Source organism: Lolium perenne, chromosome 4 (assembly GCF_019359855.2).
Source record: "Lolium perenne isolate Kyuss_39 chromosome 4, Kyuss_2.0, whole genome shotgun sequence".
Classification (NCBI taxonomy): domain Eukaryota; kingdom Viridiplantae; phylum Streptophyta; class Magnoliopsida; order Poales; family Poaceae; genus Lolium; species Lolium perenne.
This window is the reverse complement of record NC_067247.2, coordinates 162,430,158-162,449,832: the sequence shown is the minus strand read 5'-3', so window position 1 is coordinate 162,449,832 and position 19,675 is coordinate 162,430,158. Positions and strand designations below refer to the sequence as shown.

At 41.3% G+C, this 19,675-nt stretch overlaps 1 long non-coding RNA gene across 1 annotated transcript; it reads left to right on the top strand.

Annotated features, from left to right (window-relative positions):
- Positions 1-13,576: 13,576 nt before the first annotated feature.
- LOC127348721 (uncharacterized) lies at positions 13,577-17,538 on the top strand. The gene is made up of 4 exons (XR_007879904.2): positions 13,577-13,745; positions 15,185-15,580; positions 15,687-15,798; positions 17,433-17,538. It is a non-coding gene; the product is annotated as an uncharacterized lncRNA (long non-coding RNA).
- The last annotated feature ends 2,137 nt before the right edge of the window (positions 17,539-19,675 follow it).

Here is a 19,675-nt window from a genome sequence, read left to right as displayed (position 1 = left end):
TAAGATATATGCCCTCTAAAGACATTGCAAGAAATAAACATTGAGTAATGGTACCTCTGATAGCTTCTCTGAGAAAAAAAAAGATGATTTTACTGAAATAAACTACATAAAAATTACCACTCCGTTAAGTCATTGATCTAGTATATATTTGCAAGACGTTGGAAAGTGAAGAATATAAAAAAATGGATTGTGTTTTGTTTCACAAGCCTGGGAGAGTTGTCCAAAGTATTACGGTTTTGGAAAAACATATATAGATACAAACTTTATCTCAATTACGAACATAAAAAATTCTACAATCTACACACCTAAGGGAAGAGTTCCGACATTGGTGACTTATCTGCTTCCACGGTGAACTCTCTCGCTTCTTCCCTTGCCTTCGCACCAATGGCATCATACTTTCCGCCTCTTGAATATGCATCTTCACTTGCCTTCACCAATGACAGCATACTATCCGTCTCGAGAATATGCATATTTTTAACATACTGCAAATTTTAGGAAGTTGGAAAATATTAATGGATGTAGAGAGTGCAAATTCACAAAACAAAAAATGTGGACTACGATTCAAGACGATCATTCAAGAAAGATATCCTGAAGAAAATAGGTAGCATGTCCAAATATCAACCCAACCAAACACAGTACCCCTCCCTCCCGTATTTTAAGCATTTGTTAACCAATAGAATCCTTACTCATGCATCAATCTGTGAGTTTGTAATCATGTACTCCCTCCGATTCACATTACTTATCGCTCAATGGATGTATCTAGAACTAAAGTGTATCTCTTTTTTAGAAATGGGAACTAAGTCCCGGTCTCTGCATCGACATGATGCATACAACCTTTATTGCTTTATTAGAAAATTCAGTCTGCAGTATCAAAACTTATTACAACTCACGGATCTAAAGTGTATCTAGATACATCCATATTAGGGACAATTAATATGGATCGGAGAGAGTACATAACATTCCGAGAAAGCTAGATATCTTGCATGAGAAAATTATTGATGCATCAGTGTGTGAATAAGGTTTTAGAAGGTACTCAACCTCCACATTTTTGTTCAATGGGATCACTTATTCTTCAACGAGCTTATAAACTAATGAAGAGGCAACTCTGAAACTGAATTGACTACTGTTTTTCTCACCAGTCTCAGTTCATCCATCCAAACTTACATCTTGGCAGATCATCATGGAGTTCTTCCCTACCCTCCTCTTCACCAAATCCTCTCAGGCTTCAAATGTCAATAGTTTCATTAGAGCATCCTCGTCCTGCATAAAAAAACTGCACTTGGATTAAATAGATCACATACTCTAATGATTATTCATCATAGCTAAGTAGGCTTAGTTATACTGTACATGATCATGTTAAGTTCAATTTAAATATTCACGACGAAATTATTGATGAAGCACCTTTGAGCTAATAAAAGTTATGTACCTATACATTCAATAATTTATGGTACGAGAGAGTAGAAATATGTACTCACTCCAACTTATATTACTTGTCGCCAGTATGGATGTATCTAGACACAATTTAGTTTTAGATACATCCATACTAGCGACAAATAATATGGATCGGAGGAAGTAGATATTTTGAGACGGGCCGGTGAATTCTGAGTTGGCGGTGGGGTTCAATCAAGCATACCCTTGAAGTAAAACTGTATAGACATTCAATAAACCTTTGTTTGTAGGACCTACACATTCAATATGACATTTGATCAGACATGAAATGAACTAAGAGTGGGTGCAAACAAATTGATCAACATGTGTTGCCATGTACCCGACTGGCACTAGTAGGGAAAAGGCTATAGAGGCACGACTAATGGCAGCGGGCTTCAGCAAGCACACTCGGCTCCTATTTTTAGCAGCGGGCCAAAAAGGAGCACTTGACTAGTAAGATCATAGTGGTAGTGTACCACCAGGTAAGGCACACGGCTAGTAAGTGGGAACCACCTGTGCACATAACACGAAATTTTCTACAGCGGGCGAAAACGGGGGTACGCAACAGGTAAGAAGATATTGGTAGTGCGCCCTTGTTTGGCATGCGATTGGTATGCGGTGCCCGTACCTAAGAAACACACTATCGCCTCCTTTTCCTCCGGAATGATATAAAGCATTATGAGTGCGCACGATGCATCAATGGCTGCACTTTATGAGACGATAAGCATAGTGCTTGTGCACCAATTTAGGTGCTATATATATGTGTGCCCCCTCTCACACTTTCTCACAAAACACAAAATTTAGCAAAGATTGTCGTCGATCGATCGTGGGAAGCTCCTATGGCAGAATTTCTCAAAGATGTCTTATGCTTATAGCTATATAGCTACCACTTATAAGACATCTTCGAGAAGCTCGTCTTAGGGTCAGATCCACAAATAAGACTATAGGAGCAATCTTATTGGCAGCTTGTGCCTTCGAGGCTGCACGTGACAACAAACTACCGGCAGCGCACCGCTGATAGGCACGCGGCTACTAAGTTAGCCGCAGTGTGCGTCCACGGCAACACGCGACTAATGAGTTAGCCGCAACGTGCCCCCGTCTGCATCATGTTGCTATTATTTCCCGGAATGTGGTATACAACTAACCTCCCTAGCTCCCACTCTTTCCTCATTCTGGATCTCCAAATCCGAACGAGCGAACCTTAACTAGCGCCGTCGGAGCCGCCGCCACCTTCCTCTAGATGCGCGCGTCACCGCCACCTTCCCCGACTTGCCGCCGCCTTCCTCGACCAATCGTCGTCACCACTGCCACCGCCACCTCCCCCCCACCGTGCGTCTGTGCTATATTTGTATGCTATATTATTTGTATGCTATAGTATGCTATTTATATTTGTATGCTATACAGATTTGTCGGAAATTCTATATTGATTTGTATGCTATAGTATGCTACATATATTTGTATGTTATATAGATTTGTACACTATATTTGTAATGGCCGATGATTAGAATTTTTTTGGCAGTGATTGTGGGGTGGTGTAAGCGACATATGCATAGATAAAAATTGTGTGCATCGTACTTGGCTTGCTCACCCCATCTCTACGGTTTTTGGATCGAATATAAATATGAGGCCTTATTTGAAGTTCATTTTAAATCCCTAATATTTGTCATATGGTCGATGATTTGATGCTAATAATGCTATATTAGTAATGGCCGATGATTAGATTTTTTTGGCGTGATCCTGGGGTGGTGTCAGCGAGCCTTATCATATGCACAAATACAAATCTTGTGCACCGTACTTGGCTCGCTGACCCCGTCCTTGTGATTTCTGGGTCCAATATAAATATGAGGCCTTATTTGAAGTTCATTTTTAGGTCCAATTGATTTGTATGCTATAGTATGCTGTAATTGTTAACATAACCCCAATATAGGTGCATGGACAAAAAGTTTGTCATACTTTTCAAAGAGGACAATAAAACTATGTCGGTATGTTTTAGTCCAATTAGTTAGTTGTTCATATATAGTGTTGCATTGACTTGTATCTTTGATTTAATTGTTGTTTATTCCGTAATTGTGTTTAGGCTACCCCATGTAGCGCAAGACATGACTTCATGGAGCATTTACATAGAAACATTGAACATACTACCCATAGCGGAGAGGACCTTCGTTGTTGAAGTCACCAATAAGGCGAACTGAACCTATTTTCACGGGTGTAGTTGGAAGGATCGAGATGATAGAGTTCTACGGGATGGAGCCAGGGACTAAGTGTTATTTCTACTTGGATAATTTATACGGGGAGACCTTCTTCTACTACAAACAGCGGGGCGTCTCCTCCTCATGTGATGGTGAGTTCCCCGGCCCAAGAGATTCTGACGGGGTCGTTGTTCATTACCCACCCGTGGAGCCAAAGGCGGAGGAGTGATTTGGTCACTTGGCTATTGTGCTCAATGTATATCATGACTTGGTCACTTGCTTGGCTTGTAGTGTAATGATTTGATCACTTGGCTATTGTGCTCAATGTAATGATTTGGTCATTTGCTTGGCTTTGTAGTGTACTGATTTTGTCATTTGGCTAATTCTGTGTATCTGCTGCTGCCTGATAATTGATGTTACATATGTCTGTGTAAAGAAGGGGGAAAGGCAGGCGGGATACTAGTCACGTGCCGCTGGGTGCGCTACCAGTAACCTTAGTGGCAGCATGCTCTGGGCGCACACGACCGGTACAAGCATTATTACTCGCGTGTTGGTCGGGCACACGACTAGTAACTAATACCACTATATCACCACCCGCAACTGGTAGCCGAATTTGATACGCTAGAAGTACGTGGGCTTTTTCTTACTAGTGTGAAGGCCACTTTTCCATGAAAAAATCATTGTCTTAAGGCGCCAACTTGATCATTGATCAGTAAATCTACATGGGCTCCGGAAATCGGTACATGTGAAGGGTAGTGCTATGGGAAGGATGAGCTCGGACTGAATAAAGGCCGTTTGCCCATATGTCTGGATAGTATGAATCTCTACGGGTTATTTTTCTTTGGAACAACAAGTGAGTTCTGCAAGTGTAAATCTTAATAAATTTGAGTCACACAATGTTGCTATTGCAGATGTATCATTGCTAACACGACAAGAAGTAAATAACTTAGATTTGCTTGATTATTAAGTGGCCAAGAAGCAACTTTAGAAAATGACACAAATAAAATTTGGTTGGAATAGCTTAGAATTCAAAGATTTCACATGGGTATGTACCTACTCTAATCAACAGTCATAACTAATTTTCTATTACCAATAGTAAGCTGCGTATATTTGAGGACTGAATCCATGCTGAAGTCTTTAATCTCCTGCAAATAGGGTTGGTGCATGAGCCTGATCTACAAAAAAAACGTGGAAAATATGATTCAAAATAGTGCTATCAGATACATCGGCTAGGAAAGAAAGTAGATGTAGGCATAACACATGAGCGCACCATCTCCATCGATGTTTATGTCTTCAACCAAGTTGTCCACCACCTGAAACCAACTGTGACTGCCCATCGATTGCGTAGAAATTGCAGCTCTCTCTTGTGGTGGTTTTGGATCAAGTAGCCTGCCAATTAATCTTTGGATGTTAGCCCCTTCCTTCCGGTCCTAGCTGGGGGCAACGACGGAGAGGCGAGCGCGGTGGCCTTGCCATCGCTGAAGGGGAGGCAAACAAAGCGCCGCCGCTGGACTGTGGGTGCACGGAAGACAGCAGTTGCAGGCCACTAAACAAAAAAAAATTACTTCAATATGGCCCGGCCCATGGTGCATGCTGGCCCGATTCATATGAAGGCGTTCAGGTCAATCGTGGGAGTAGCGGCCCAGCAACGTGAGCTGACCAGCTACACGCTCTAACTTTGCGATGGAACGGCCCTAAACGCTGTGGAGGCTTCTAGCTGGTTAAGTTTTAAGTGACTCAAAAAAAAACCTGGTTAAGTTTTACTGTTTCTTATTAATAATGTACACAAGTTAGAGGGGGGGGTCCAACTCTCCGGCCGGAGGACGGCGTGTCCCGGGGCAGCCCATAGCTCAGCTCGAAGATCACCGCCGGCCGGCGGCGAACAAGCCACACCATAGACATGTTGGAGCCTTGGAGGCGGATACAAAGCAGAAATGTTGGTCAAAAAATATAAGCAGATTACTGCAGACTTATAGCAGAACTTGTTCAGTCGATTCCAAAGTGGAGCCGACTGCTCAACTCGCACTGCTAGAACCGGTTGAGAAAATCACAAAGTTGGCTTCCGTAGAGCCAAGCCAACGGCTATAGGCGAGCAAACTCAGATGGTGTTCTTTCAAACCGGCTGGGAATTCCTGCTCACGACTATATTTCCGCAGGGCCAAACAACCCTATGGATCGGTCATCCAAAACAAATCAAGCGGATAGACATTTGAGCAAACACAATAGTTGAGCTAGCAGCTAACATAAATGTTGTATTTATTCGATAAAGGATGCTTTATTACTTTAAAAGCAATTACACTTAGTCTCTGCATAATCAGGATGCACACAGTCATTTAAAATTTTCAAGTCAAGAGTCTGATAAAAACAAACTAGGTGAAATACATATCGAAGCGACGAAATATAAGACGCCTAAGGGGTGGGTGGGGCTTCAATCCGTACACTATGCTGCCACCCATATGGGGAAAAATTATCCCTCGCCGCAGCCTCCAACCGTGTACAGACCTCCGTAAATAGGTCTCGATTCTCCACGCGCTGAAGAGGTAACCACAAACGGAGAATACATGTATATATGTAGATAACCTGCAAAAAGGAGCAATTTTTATCGTTAAAAATCTTGTCATTTGTACTTAGCCAAAGCCCCAGATAACTGTTAGCACCCCCACCCTAAGAAGCAACTTAAACCTTGAATCGATACCATGAAGCCAATTACCAAAGACATTGGCCACACTAGTCGGAGGATACAGGCTAGACGCTACTTGGATGACTGACCATATAGATCTCGCAAATTGGCACTGGAAGAAGAGGTGTTTAATAGATTCGTCTTGTTGACAGAACACACACCGGGTACTTCCATACCAATTTCGCTTAACAAGATTGTCTTTCGTGAGGATAACCCCTCTACGAAGATACCATCCAAAAAAAATTGAATGGTATTTTCATCTTCCAAATCTTCTTATTATTATCAACTGGTATATCAGAATGAAGGATCGCGCTGTACAATGACTTTACCGTGAAAGTGCCATCTACATGAAGATTCCATCTAAATTCGTCCGGTTCAGTCGATAGTTATATATCTCCTAGCTGGTGAACTACAGAATTCCATGCCAGCAGCCTTTGTCCAAGCAAAACCCGTCTGAACGTCACATTCGGAGGTGAGGTAGCCATTACCGTAGGAATGGTACCACTTTTGCGATGAACAATACAATACAAGGCGGGATACTGTTCACTTAGGGGTGCATTTCCTAACCAAATGTCTTCCCAGAACCGTTTATGAGCTCCATTATTGATGGAGAAAGTACCATGGCGGAAAAAGACATTTTTTGCCGTCATGAGACCTGCCCAGAAGTGTGAATCCCTTGGTTTCCAAACCACTTGGGATAACGTCTTCGAGCTGATATACTTCCTCCTAAGAATAGTTTGCCATATCTCATCCTCGGTAAGGATCTTAAACAGCCATTTACCTAGCAGGGATGAATTCTTAACTTCCAAGTCATGAACTCCAAGCCCCCCTTGATCTTTGGGACTACAAACTATGCTCCATTTAACCAGTCGATATTTCTTTTTCTTGATGTCCCCTTGCCAAAAGAATCTGGATCGATAGTAATCGAGTTTATACAGAATTCCTTTTGGTACTAGGAAGAATGATAACATGTACAGTACCATATTTGTTAGTACCGAATTAATGAGTATCAATCTTTCTCCTAGGGAAACAATTTACCCTTCCAACTACTAAGGCGTTTTTGTATTTTTTTCTTCTACTATTTTTCATTCCGCGATTGTGAGTCTCCGATAATGAATCGGAATACCCAAATAGCGAATAGGCCTTGCCCGCAACCAAACAACTATGCATAAAGAGTCGTATCATTTTGGGCATCACCGAAACAAAACAGTTCTCTTTTATGGAAATTTAATTTTAATCCCGACAACTACTTGAATGCCGCGAAAATTAATTTCAGATTGCGAGCTTTTTCGAGATCATGATCCATAAATAGAATTGTATCATCGACATATTGAAGGATAGATAAACCACCATCGACTAGATGTGGGATCACACCATCAATCATACCTTCAAACTTAGCCCGCAATGTTAAACAACATTGGTGACAACGGATCCCCTTGGCGTAACCCTTTTCGTGTCTGGAAATAGTGTCTGGTATCATCATTAACCTGGATTGCCACACTTCCTCCATACACAAAATCATTGATCAAAGCGCGCCACGCAGGAGAAAAACCTTTCATCCTGAGAGTCTGTTGTAGGAAAGACCACTTGACCTTATCATACGGCTTTTCAAAATCTAATTTTAAAATAACCCTATGTAATTTCTTGGTGTGCATCTCATGTACCGTCTCATGCAACACCGCCACTCCATCCAGGATATTTCTTCCTTGCATAAAAGCGGTCTGTGATGGCTGAACAATATGATCCGCTGATGCGTGCAGTTAACACACGTCCGTTGGGAACCCCAAGAGGAAGGTGTGATGCGTACAGTAGCAAGTTTTTCCTCAGTAAGAAACCAAGGTTATCGAACCAGTAGGAGTCAAGGAACACGTGAAGGTTGTTGGTGACGGAGTGTAGTGCGGCGCAACACCAGGGATTCCGGCGTCAACGTGGAACCTGCACAACACAATCAAAGTACTTTGCCCCAACGTAACAGTGAGGTTGTCAAACTCACCGGCTTGCTGTAAACAAAGGATTAATTGTATAGTGTGGAAGATGATGTTTGTTTGCGAAGAACAGTAAAGAACAATTGCAGTAGATTGTATTTCAGATGTAAAGAATGGACCGGGGTCCACAGTTCACTAGCGGTGTCTCTCCCATAAGATAAATAGCATGTTGGCTGAACGAATTACAGTTGGGCAATTGACAAATAAAGAAGGCATAACAATGCACATACATATATCATGATGAGTACTATGAGATTTAATCAGGGCATTACGACAAAGTACATAGACCGCTATCCAGCATGCATCTATGCCTAAAAAGTCCACTTTCAGGTTATCATCTGAACCCCTTCCAGTATTAAGTTGCAAACAACAGACAATTGCATTAAGTATTGTGCGTAATGTAATCAACACAAATATCCTTAGACAAAGCATTGATGTTTTATCCCTAGTGGCAACAGCACATCCACAACCTTAGAACTTTCTGTCACTGTCCCAGATTCAATGGAGGCATGGACCCACTATCGAGCATAAATACTCCCTCTTGGAGTTACAAGTATCAACTTGGCCAGAGCCTCTACTAGCAACGGAGAGCATGCAAGAACATAAACAACATATATATGATAGATTGATAATCAACTTGACATAGTATTCAATATTCATCGGATCCCAACAAACATAACATGTAGCATTACAAATAGATGATCTTGATCATGATAGGCAGCTCACAAGATCTAACATGATAGCACAATGAGGAGAAGACAACCATCTAGCTACTGATATGGACCCATAGTCCAGGGGTGAACTACTCACACATCGATCCGGAGGCGATCATGGCGATGAAGAGACCTCCGGGAGATGATTCCCCTCTCCGGCAGGGTGCCGGAGGCGATCTCCTGAATCCCCCGAGATGAGATTGGCGGCGGCGGCGTCTCTGGAAGGTTTTTCGTATCGTGGCTCTCGGTACTGGGGGTTTGCTTCTGAGATAGAAAGAATAGGTAAACTGACTCAACAATAAAGTAGAAGAATGGCCCTTCGCAGAGGGAAGCATGGATTACTATTTTTGTGCTAGAGCTTTTCATTTTGAAAATATAGAAACAATTTTGTCAACGGTAGTAATAAATCATATGTGTTATGTATAAGATATCCTATAAGTTGCAAGCCTCATGCATAGAATACTAATAGTGCCTGCACCTTGTCCTAATTAGCTTGGATTAACACGGATTATCATTGCATAACATATGTTTCAACCAAGTGTCACAAAGGGGTACCTCTATGCCGCCTGTACAGAGGTCTAAGGAGAAAGTTCGCATTGGATTTCTCGCTTTTGATTATTCTCAACTTAGACATCCATACCGGGACAACATAGACAACAGATAATGGACTCCTCTTTAAATGCTTAAGCATTTAACAACAGATAATATTCTCATAAGAGATTGAGGATTTGTGTCCAAACTGAAACTTCCACCATGATTCATGGCTTTAGTTAGCGGCCCAATGTTCTTCTCTAACAATATGCATGCTCAAATCATTTGATCATGAAAATCGCCCTTACTTCAGACAAGACGAACATGCATAGCAACTCACATGATATTCAACAAAGGTAAAAGTTGATGGCGTCCCCAAAAACATGGTTACCGCTCAACAAGCAACTTATTAAGAAATAAGATACATAACTACATATTCTTCACCATAATAGTTTTTAAGGCTATTTTCCCATGAGCTATGTATTGTAAAGGCAAAGAATAGAATTTTTAAAGGTAGCACTCAAGTAATTTACTTTGGAATGGCAGAGAAATACCATGTAGTAGGTAGGTATGGTGGACACAAATGACATAGTTTTTGGCTCAAGGATTTGGATGCACGAGAAGAATTCTCTCTCAATACAAGGCTAGGCTAGCAAGGTTGTTTGTAGCAAACTCAAGTATAAATGGTACAACAAGACTCACATATGAACATATTGTAAGCATTATAAGACTTTACATCGTCTTCTTGTTGTTCAAACACCTTAACCAGAAAATATCTAGACTATAGAGACCAATCATGCAAACCAAATTTTAACAAGCTCTATGTAGTTCTTCATTAATAGGTGCAAAGTACATGATGCAAGAGCTTAAACATGATCTATATGAGCACAACAATTGCCAAGTATCAATTTATTCAAGACATTATACCAATTACCACATGCAGCATTTTCTGTTTCCAACCATATATCAATGAACGAAGTAGTTCAACCTTCGCAATGAACATTAAGAATAAAGCTAAGAACACATGTGTTCATATGCAACAGCGGAGCGTGTCTCTCTCCCACACAAAGAATGCTAGGATCCGATTTTATTCAAACAAAACAAAAATAAAAACAAACAGACGCTCCAAGTAAAGCACATAAGATGTGACTGAATAAAAATATAGTTTCACTAGAGGTGACCTGATAAGTTGTCGATGAAGAAGGGGATGCCTTGGGCATCCCCAAGCTTAGATGCTTGAGTCTTCTTGAAATATGCAGGGATGAACCACGGGGGCATCCCCAACCTTAGACTTTTCACTTTTCTTGATCATATTGTATCATCCTCCTCTCTTGACCCTTGAAAACTTCCTCCACACCAAACTTGAAACAAACTCATTAGAGGGTTAGTGCATAATTGAAAATTCATATATTCAGAGGTGACATAATCATTCTTAACACTTCTGAACATTGCACAAAGCTACTGAAAGTTAATGGAACAAAGAAATCCATCAAACATAGCAAAACAGGCAATGCGAAATAAAAGGCAGAATCTGTCAAAACAGAACAGTCCGTAAAGACTAATTTTTCTGGGGCACTTAACTTGCTCAGATGAAAATGCTCAAATTGAATGAAAGTTGCGTACATATCTGAGGATCACGCACGTAAATTGGCAGATTTTTCTGAGTTACCTACAGAGAATTCTACTCAAATTCGTGACAGTAATAAATCTGTTTCTGCGCAGTAATCCAAATCTAGTATCGACATTACTATCAAAGACTTTACTTGGCACAACAATGCAATAAAATAAAGATAAGGAGAGGTTGCTACAGTAGTAACAACTTCCAAGACTCGAATATAAAACAAAAGTGCAGAAATAAAATAATGGGTTGTCTCCCATAAGCGCTTTTCTTTAACGCCTTTCAGCTAGGCGCAGAAAGTGTGAATCAAGTATTATCAAGAGATGAAGCATCCAGGGGTATATATGATGCCCCCCAATGGGGGCCTCACAGAGATTAGCACCTCTCAGCCCTAGGATCTTCTCCGTCGATGTATCTTGGCCGTTCCCGCGTCTGGCTTCCACTCGGCGCGCGCGGGCTGAAGAAGCCACGAGAGACAAAACCAGCCCGAGTGAAACCCCAGGCCAATCGGGCGCATCCTTCCTCACCTTCAGCCGCCACCCACGTTCCTCTCTCCGCGCATCGCCTCCTCCATCCTACCAACCACACCGTTCTCTGCTGAGCACGGCAGCCGGCCGTGCCTCTCTCCACCTCTGCCCCATTCCCTTCTGCTCCACCACATCTTGGTCGACCTGTCACCTCCCCATCCTCCGGATGAGCTTGTCGCATCGCCATCATCGGGACGAGGCGCAGGCCGCCGCTCGAGCCGCGACCCATCTCGCCGCTCGCAGCGCCGCACCGTCGTGTCGTCCCAGGGAGGTATATATGATGCCCCCCAACGGGGGCCTCACAGAGATTAGCACCTCTCAGCCCTAGGATCTTCTCCGTCGATGTATCTTGGCCGTTCCCGCGTCTGGCTTCCACTCGGCGCGCGCGGGCTGAAGAAGCCACGAGAGACAAAACCAGCCCGAGTGAAACCCTAGGCCAATCGGGCGCATCCTTCCTCACCTTCAGCTGCCACCCACGTTCCTCTCTCCGCGCATCGCCTCCTCCATCCTACCAACCACACCGATCTCTGCTGAGCACGGCAGCCGGCCACGCCTCTCTCCACCTCTGCCCCATTCCCTTCTGCTCCACCACATCTTGGTCGACCCGTCACCTCCCCATCCTCCGGATGAGCTCGTCGCATCGCCATCATCGGGACGAGGCGCAGGCCGCCGCTCGAGCCGCGACCCATCTCGCCGCTCGCAGCGCCGCACCGTCGTGTCGTCCCAGGGAGGATCTCGGCTGGTGGCCGACAGATGCAGAGCAGCCCGCTGCTCGCACCACCCGCCGCGCGCCATACTTCCCCCGGGGGAACAGTTGGTAGAGCTCCGTGGCCGGCAGATGTAGGCTGATAACCTGAACCTCATGGTTTACAAGTTGCCATGGCTGCTGGCAAGATTGATTTGTAATTTCATATCCTTTGTAATTTCATATCCTCTGATTCGCTGGTTGGCGAGAATATTTATCCTATTCTCTATGTGCTCTTTCATCCTCTTCGCCCCTAATGGCTGGATGACCATGGCCACAACTTCTCCCCGAGTTCTGCCCGAGTACCCGAACCGTAACCCTCCTTTTTTTCAGGCAGAAGGAGGTCTTCGACAGTGCCGGTTCGAGATCTTTCTCCATGGTCAAATGTAAGGTGGATCTGCTGGTGCCGAACATGGTTGGTGTTCTGGTGTAGAGATATTGCTGTGGGCCAATTGTTTGATGATATGCTTATCAGGCATGGGATTCCATTGCAGGATATCAATGGTGAGCTGGTGGTGGTGACGTGGGGCATGAATGCAATGTACTTGGTGGACCTGTGGTCAAGGACCCCTGCAGCTGCTAGGTGGGTGACTCCTCGGTGTTGGTCATCATGGTAGCTTTCTCAGTTTTTCAATTTGTGTAGTGAAGAAGATTAAGAAGTTATGTGAGCATGTAGGCTTTTATCTTTAAATCATATTAATAAAATTTGACCAGGATTTGCTAGCATAGGTTCCTTGAGCAAGTTGTCTTCAAGTACATGTAATCATGATATAAGACTATTAGGACTTCACTCTACTTTCAGAGTCATGGTAGCCACAGCTTTTATTGTCTTTGGCAATGTCTTCTTAGTTTGTTTCGGCAATCAGCAATCTCCTGGTATGAGCTGTTTAATGCATTATTTATGCTATATATTGATGACCCTTGAGTCCTCTTGATTTTTGAATTTTAGTTATCTTGCTGAACTTTTCTAGCTGCAATTTCTTGCAGGTCTTGGGTCCGCTCGATGAATAACAATGAGAGATCTTCCTCCACTAGGTGATTTGAGCTTACATAGTATGGTATCACAATATTTACATTGAGTCTACCTTTTTTTCCCTGGTTTGTTCATGTGTGGCTTGGTTGGTCTGCTGCAGCAAGTGAGAATCGGATTTGAAGAGGAGAGGCACAAAAGGAAATTGAAATGGGAAGAAGATAGTCGATCTGAGGTAGGAGGAAGAGGAAATCCACGGTGGTGCGGTGCATCTCCGGCCGACGCTTGCAACCGGAGAATCACATCCACGAAGTCATCCTCCAAGACGGTCTCCAAGCAATGGCAACATACACAGCAAAGTAAGCCCCCCTCCCCCCCCCTTCAGTGTTTTTCTTTACATCTTGCAGTAGCAGTATCGGTACAGGCATGTGAACAATATGCGTAAGTACCTCTGAAATTTTAGCTCACGATGGGGAGTCCTTGAATACAGCTCACTGAAGAGATGAATTCTTAAGATCTTTGGGGTCCCTGCAGAAGGCGGTGATCTTGTGCATTAGATCACATGAATAAAATAGGAGGTAACCTTATAGATCATAGTATTAGTAATTTAGTATATATCAAGGTTTTCTTAACGTGTTTAGCCCATTAGTTTTAACAACATTTGGTGGCGTCAGAGGGACAGCACCGCAAGAACAACCTATTTGTAATACAATTTAGATGCAAGAAAGATCAAACAGAGCCAACCAAACACAAGGCATTCCAATAAATAACATAGGGATTTAACAACCTACTTCATCCAAGCCACCAATAGTAGTCTGAGGCTCAGTAGTTAGCATTTCGTTTGTTGTTATCATCTGATATAAGAATATTTTCTTTCATTTAGAGTCCACCCATTATTATCTTTATTCAATCAATGAATCATTGATGATATATTTGCCTTCCGGATGTGCCTGTCTGCCAATAGACAACCAATCTGGCCTGAAACTGGAAGCAAAATCATTAGAGAAAACAGCCTGAAAATACAGCAGTCTACTTTCCTAGGAAGATATTTTTAGCTTTTTACAGAATTTGTGTATTACAGTTATCTGTAAATCAAAATTCGAGTGTAGGTGTCGGGACTTTGAAATAAATTTTCATTTTAATTGGAGAAGCACACATCAGTTATGGAAGCTGAATATTCTTTATGTATATACATATAATAAAATATAATGGTTTTGTTATTCTTTCAACAGAGCTAACTAGCCTGAAAATATTACTCTTCATTCCATATATAAAGTGACTATAGCCTGAAGTTGCTTCTTGACTAAAAGTGAATGCACCTTGGCCAGTTTCTATCTTTCCTTTTTGTCACTTAAGCCACCTGAGTTCACATTGCTGAATGTACATACGTAGTATAATCGTTTGAAAGCCCGAATTGACCACTGAGTGTTAATCTAATTTTATCTTCAATTATTAATAAATAAATAAATATATATATATAAACACACACACACGTACATAATGAATTGTGCTCATAGCTTATTTTTCTGAAATGTAGCTATAGTCAATCACTGCTTATATGCATTTTATATACTCTCTAAGATATGTGACTTGCATGTACAATATATTGCCCCTTTCAGTTTCAGTTACATGAATCGTTTCAGACTCGCGCATCAGATAACAATTCTCAGATGTAAAATCCATTTTGTGCAGTTAAATTTCTACAAATTCAGCCTTTGTATACTTATAGGTCAGGTTGACAGTAGTGTTTCTTAAGTAATTTGTTTGAATTTAAAAGTAATGTTTCGAATTTGGACAGATTTGTCCGAGAGATGCGCGAGGTCGAGGCGAGGCATTGCTCATTCACGGTGCGCTTGCTGCCAGAGAAAGGCGCGTGGGGGCTATGGTGCCACAAGCATGTTTCGACCATGTTCTTCAATCATGAGGGAACGATTAATTAGATTTCATATTTATTCATTTCCTAACAAGAGCACTTTCTGTTTTTTTTCCATATTGAAACTGTTTTTTACATTCTTCTCGTGTTAGGTTGCCCAGCCAACCGTTTCTTCATATGGTTAGACAATTATATGACAGTCAGAGAAACTAAGATTTAACTCCATCTTGTTAGGACTGGGACTGCTGACGGTTGGGACCGCATTCACATGAGAACCTCCTATTTCCATTCAAAATTGTGTTGAGATTGGGATTGGGATTGGTATGTCAGTTAGGAATGTATTGAGAATTTGTGTAACTCTTTATATTTCCAATTGAGATTGGTATTCATATTTCTTTCTTTTACTAATTGGCTCTGTTTTTTATAGGGTAATTTGTGAATGCTTTACTTTTGGCAATTCTACCGCTCTGTACTGAAGACTATTTGGATTTTGATGTATCCCAGCAATACTCCTCGCTGCCCTCCTCTCAGTTATTCAGGTAATTGTCCTTTGCGTCTCTTCTCTATATTCTAGATCCAAACTCCCGTCATACCCAGATGATAGGATAGAGTGGCAGAGGGTGATGGTGCGATAGCTTGGTCGTGCTGGCTGTTGAAAACATCGTAGAGGATTTAGCCGAGGTGATGATTTTCATAATTTAGCTCTCATACATTTATTCAGGATTTAGCTGAGGTGGTGAACAACAGTCTCCAAAATACACCATTGACCGGTAACTTCCATCCTTATATTTTGATTGCCCATGTTGGCAAGGATGACAAAAAGGATGACACTAGGAAGGTATCCAGTTACTAGCTGGATCATGTACTTCCTGCACACATATGTGGAGTCAACAGAAGACACCTACAAATGAACAAAAGGCCATATGTCTATGCTTAATGGTGAACAAAAGACCATATATCTATGCTTAATGGTGAACAAAAGACCATATGTCTATGCTGAATGGTCCCTCAAGAATCTCAAAGCACAAGATGCGCCAAAATAGGATGTGTTAATCAATCTAAATATCAACTATTTTGCATGTTATTTCAAGTTTAAACTCAAAATTAGATCCGATGTGTACCTGAGTCTACAAGTTAGATATGAAGATGAACTTTAATACTAGAGTTTAGTTCCAGTACAAAGTTGGTACTTACTTCGTCAATAACTCATTAAGGAAAAGAAGCTTCCGCTAGACGTTGCATAAATGCCACCGGTCCTAGAAATAAGAGCATAAAAAACAATACATCCTAGAAACGTAGTTCCGTCGGATCCAAAGCTGCTTATAGTGAAGCCAAATGTTTGACCAATAGATATCGTATGGTTCTGGAGCTTGATCAGTAACCCAGTTTGTAGGATGACTTAAGTACTTCTTATGCCACAAATGCTCTGCAACAAGTTTTGAAAAATACAAAAGCAGAGCTGTGCGTTCCTATATACTGTTCCACAATTAAAATTAATGATTTACTCTGGATAAATCCATTTGGGTAATGGTTTGTGTTTCATGCCATGGATACACTAATTGTATGTTTATTTGGGGATTAGCAAGGCAATATTGTGGCTTGGAAAAGCAAGTAGTAGTAAAAACGATGCCAATAATTTTTTTTAGCAAAGTTTGGAACCGCTCTTGGTGAATACCAACAAATGACAATATAGTATATTCATATATAACCTTTTGTAAACCTCCTTAAGAAATAGGAGCCAATCAGACCAAGGCCGATTAGTTTTTCATTACCAAAAATCTATTTTTGTGCATGTTTTCAGATAGAATATTCATTTAGCATAATGGTTTGTTCCCAGTTAATTAAAACATGTAGACATGATTGCAAAGTATTTTTGAATCTATTAATCTCCTCATTCATGGACAAATGACTTGGCTTCAATTTCTCCAAGAGTTCTATGTGTGCTTTCACAAATTCTTATGTAGTTTTTGTGATCGGCTATTGTTGGTTTCTTGAAATAGTTCTCACAAAAAGTTGAGATCTGGAGTCTGATATGCATTATCCTTACTTGTATGGAACATCAAAGAGCTTTGGCATGAGTAAGAGGGGACAAGATTGTGATTCGCATATGTATATCCGATAGAAGTAGCTGGTCTCACTGCTCATATGTTGTGATCATGGGCGAACTCTACAGAGAAAATATCCAACACATTGAACGGGCAGTTGCTACACTGACGGAAGGACTCTTTATAAGCAGAAAAGGAATGGAAGGGTAATTTTTGTACCAACGGAACGGCGTGCCGGCGCTTCCACAAGATGCAGTTGGGGCAGCTGGTGTGGCTGATGTCTCCTTTTATCTTTATGTGTAGTCTGAAGTGGTACACTGAAGTATGTTGCCATTCAGTTTTATTCTCATGTAGGCTCCTCTGAAAATAAATTTGAATTGAAAATAAGATGTTTCAAAGTTTCTTTTGAATAGTTTGTACACTAAAAGCACGTTCACGTGTTTCTCATATACACTTAGTGATGATTTACATTAACTGAACTATTTGCTTTGTACCACATGTTTACTTTGTAATGAAACTGCTGGTTACATAGACGTTAGTAAAAACATCATGATGTTCTTAATGCAAGTGTTCTCGCCATTTTTTTTAATCTGTACTTTGAAGACTCTACATTGCAGCTGGAAGGTGCTACTGTGTACAGGAAGTTGTGTGGAATCCAATCTACAGATTTATTGAAGAAGCAACCAACATGGTCATCAGATATTTCCACTGCGCTCAAACATCTAGAAGATAAATATGAATACCTGATGCGGCAAGTCAAACAGTTGGTAAACTTAGAATCAAGGTTGTATCTAAAAAAAGCTGGTGTGCATTATATAGTACAAGTAGGGTCGCTTATAACCTACTCTATTCTGTTGTTTGATCACTTTGCAGCACCAAGTGTTATCACCGATGCTGGTCGGTTAGACTATAAATGTTATTTTGCGCTGGTTCCGGTAGTCATGTTTACTCTGCTGTCTCTGTCCTGTAATTTGTTACAAAGCATTTTGCAAAACATTCATCGATGCTAAAGACCGGGTTGCGTGCAAATGTGTGACTAAATTTGCTGCTCCGTTTGTAATTTCATCTGCTTTATCCTAATTCAATTTTACCGACATGTATTATTATATTGGCAATTAATTTATTGTTTTATATAAAATAAATATCTTCATGAGCTTCACGGGATCGTGCTCCAAGGCGCACATCTAAATCTAGTTAACATTATTACCAGGGGAGTTGGGAGTTTTCTCAACTATGCATTGTATCTTGTCTATATAAGTTTCAGAGGCCCCTTTTCATTACTCTTAGGCTTGCTATTCTCATCAAACAAATTTTCAGGAACAATCCAACCATAATTCTTTTCTAGTGCCTCAAACATTCCTAAGAGCTTGCAAGGTATTGATGTCTTAATATCCCCTTCACAATTAACTTCATTAGTGTACTTTAATCTATCCTTTTCCATTTTTTCAAGAGTATTAGCAAAATTGGTATAAAGGCCAAGCATCTTATATTTAATAAAGACTTTTCTAGCTTCTCTTGCTATATCACCAAATTCTTTAAGAAGGGTTTCTAAGACAAAATCTTTCTTTTCTCCTTCCTCCATATCAGAGAGTGTAAGAAACATATGTTGTATTATGGGGTTGAGATTGACAAATTAGCTTCCAACATGTGTACTAAAGAAGCGGCAGCAATTTCATAAGTAGGAGCAAGTTCTACCAAGTGTCTATCTTCAAAATCTTCAGCTATATGATGACGCGTAAAGCACACGCTCGTTGGGAACCCCAAGTGGAAGGTGTGATGCGTACAGCAGCAAGTTTCCCTCAGTAAGAAACCAAGATTTATCGAACCAGTAGGAGTCAAGAAGCACGTTGAAGGTTGATGGCGGCGAGATGTAGTGCGGCGCAACACCAGGGATTCCGGCGCCAACGTGGAACCTGCACAACACAACCAAAGTACTTTGCCCCAACGAAACAGTGAGGTTGTCAATCTCACCGGCTTGCTGTAACAAAGGATTAACCGTATTGTGTGGAAGATGATTGTTTGCAGAAAACAGTACTCCCTCCGTCCACAAATAAGTGTACATCTAGGTTTTTGGATAAGTCAAACTTGTTTTATTTTGACCAACTTATTATCAAAAATTATACGCATATGTGACATTAGATTACTATATTATGAAACTACATTTCAAGGTGGATCTAGTGATACTAATCTAGTATCATAAATACTGCTACTTTTTTCTAAAAAGGTGGTCAAATGTAATAAAGTTTGACTTATCAAAAAACCTAGATGTACACTTATTTGTGGACGGAGGGAGTAGAACAGTATTGCAGTAGATTGTATTTCAGTAAAGAGAATTGGACCGGGGTCCACAGTTCACTAGAGGTGTCTCTCC